General features: G+C 36.2%; 1 long non-coding RNA gene across 1 annotated transcript; it reads left to right on the forward strand.

Annotated features, from left to right (window-relative positions):
* The first annotated feature begins 1,432 nt into the window (after nt 1–1,432).
* LOC111472529 lies at nt 1,433–1,918 on the forward strand. Its single transcript, XR_002715442.1, has 2 exons — nt 1,433–1,485; nt 1,761–1,918. It is a non-coding gene; the product is annotated as an uncharacterized LOC111472529 (long non-coding RNA).
* The last annotated feature ends 1,165 nt before the right edge of the window (nt 1,919–3,083 follow it).

The following is a 3,083-nucleotide window of genomic DNA, read 5'->3' on the forward strand; positions in this document are numbered from 1 at the left end:
CCAACCTTAAAACATTCATAGGAATTAATTTTTAGAGTGGATAGCAACCTTAAATCAGCTTCTTATGCCTTTAACAGCTAAAGTGGATATCAACCTTAAATCAGCTTCTTATGCGACTTTAACAGCTTGTTCAAACAGGTATTTATTTTTATTTTGCTATAGAATGAACCGAAATTCAAATGATTAAACATCAACAAAACAAATTTGAGTATTTTAAAAAAATGAAGTCTCTAACCAGCTTGGGTATTATCTTATTGTTTGCTTTGGAATCAAGCATTATTATGCAGAATGTAGTTTTTCTAATTATTAAGGATATTTCCATATTTTTAATTCCTTATCTATAAGGAATTTTAAGATGCTCAAAAACTACAAAAATGACCAACTTGAAGAAATTTTTAGAAAAATTATAGATTTTTTAGAAAAAATAATAATAAAGTAGGAAATTATGGAGACGTCATTCTGCTCGAAATCCGAACCTCCNGAGTGACCTCTTGCAAAAAAAAAAAAAAAAAAAAAAAAAAAACCTTAGAATCTAAAAATCCAGTCGTTGGATCTCCTCTAAAATTGGACACCATCTAGAACGTTCAAAGATCATTGGATCCAACAGTCAGAATTAATACGGGAAGTCGATAGCTCATTGATCAGAGAGAATATTTTCAATGAATTATCCTGAAAATTTAATCTCCAAATCAAGACGGTTTTGGAATAAGAATCGAGCAAGGTCGAGCTCTCAATCGTAAGTTATAAGTGTTTAGATTTTGGGTATCCTATTCTCGTATTTCTTCCAAATTCGAGAACAATTATCCATCATTTCCCTTCGAATTTGTTCCTACATTTTATAAACAAGATTACCCAAAAGTTCTATCAAGGATTACAGTGCTGAAAGTGGCTAGAAACCATTCCTCCAATCCAATCCGCCATTGAATAGTTTCAAGGAAAATTTGAAAATCCAATCTGAGGATACCCGATAATTCATCAAGCAAGGACGATCCCAATCAATTTCTGAAACCTCCAATGAATATTTTTCTAGAAGATCACAAAGAGAAATAACCTCAGGAACGTGCTCAATTGAAGAAAATAAGCTTAAATTGGGGGTAAGTGTCGAATTCCTATCTAATGTCCCTTTTTCTTCAAATTGAGGATTCATTTAGTTTACGAGGAAGAAGTTGAGTAACTTTGGTGAAGAAATTGAGAGGTGAAACGTCGTAGAACAAGCTACCCAAGAGATTGATTTTCTGGTTCTTCGGATAACTTGCAGATCGAGGACGATTCTCCAAAATTAAGGACACACACTCAATGTCATTCCTAAAAAACAATTCCTTTAGCTTGAGGGAAGGATAAGGTAGAGGTTTCATGAAGAAATCTAGCCTTGAAAAACCTTTGAATCGGCCACCCAATAAGAAAACCCTTGTTTTATCTTTGGCGAGAAATGAGTTTTTGGACGAACTATGGAAGAGAATATCTTAGGCTACGATCCACGAAAAGGTATGAAATCAATCCCTAGCTCTTCCTTACAACACTATATTTAAGTTTCATGAAGAAATTGAGGGGATTAACAATGTGAATGGTGTTATGGAGCTTGAGTTTCAGACGATGGTGCAAAGGATGCATGCGTCTTCTTCTTTAACAGAGGAAGAAGACGATGACGTGACCAGTTAGTTGAACCGGCCCTGTCACCCAAAAAATTCGACCTTCCCATGATTTTTTTTTTTTAATTTTAACCTGGTTCTAGACTAGTTCTTACGGACATTCTATGGAAGGAAATTTGAAGTAATTCGGATGCTGGGAGTTGAAGAATGAAAGTCTAAAACGTCGACGATGAGGTAAGTAGCCACCTTGGACTTTTATTAAGAAATACTTGTAGGAATCACTTTGATTTCCATATGAACCGTAAACAAAGAATGAATTAAGAATATATGAAAGAAAAACCCAAAGAATTGTGAGTTAAGGCTCTGAACCAGATCAAATTATTTGGGTTTAAGTAACATTAAAATAACAAAACCAAGAAATAGGGGTAAATGACATAAATACCCCTAGGACTACTTATGATAATTCAAGGTCTATGCGTGCTCCAAATGACTTGCTACTCCTTATAAGGTCTATTTCTAATAACAAGAAGGTATGTTCGAGAGTTCTGGTTGATTAGAGCAAGCTTGGAACCTAAACCAAGTTGGAACCCAATAAGTGCCTAAAGGAAACACCTCAAGACTCAAGACCCTTTTGGAACGCCTCTAAGGAGTTCATTATGAATCTATGACCTTCTAAAACAACTCATGCTTGTTATTATGATGGATTCATATGTTTACGAATGCATGTTACAACTTACGCCTAAAGGAATTATGAACCTTATAAACTTACCAGATTGGGAACTACGAACAATACCAAACAAGCTCTACAAGTACCAAGGTTGGAAGCATGCAAGGTAGCACGCAAGTATAAGGGACAAAGGTCCTCACTTAGAAAGAATGCTAGATACCACTCAAGGATAAGGGACCAAGGTCCTAAAACATAAAAACTCAAGAAAACTCCTAAGATCTCCCACCGTACGATATATTCTTGACTTAGACTACGCTGCTTGGAATGTATGAAGCCTTGAACTTAGGTATTTAGACTATGCCGCTTGGAATGTCTGAAGCGTTGGGCATAGGTATTCAGGGTGTACCATAGAGCAAGCCCTAGCTGCAGTATTTTAAACTACGCTGCTTGGCGCATGAAGCCTTTATCGTAGGTATTAAGACTATGCCGCTTGGAATGCATGAAACCTTGAGCATATGTATAAAGACTGTATAATAGCGCAAGCTCTAGATGTAGGATTATACTACATCGCATGGAACGTAAGAAGCCTTTGATGTAGGTTTTTAGACAATGCTTCTTGGAACACATGAAGCCTTTAGCATAGGTTTAGACTACGTCGCTTGGAATGCAGTACCAAGAACAAGAGAAAGATCAAGAACTAGAACATGGATCAAGGACCAAGTTTTAAGGACAAGAACCAAGGTTCACTGGATAGATCATGATAAGAACCCCAAATCAAGAACAAGAACTAGAGGGCCAAAGTACTTACCACAAGAACGAGAACAAGA

The sequence above is a fragment of the Cucurbita maxima genome, unplaced genomic scaffold (assembly GCF_002738345.1).
Source record: "Cucurbita maxima cultivar Rimu unplaced genomic scaffold, Cmax_1.0 Cma_Scf00077, whole genome shotgun sequence".
NCBI lineage: Eukaryota > Viridiplantae > Streptophyta > Magnoliopsida > Cucurbitales > Cucurbitaceae > Cucurbita > Cucurbita maxima.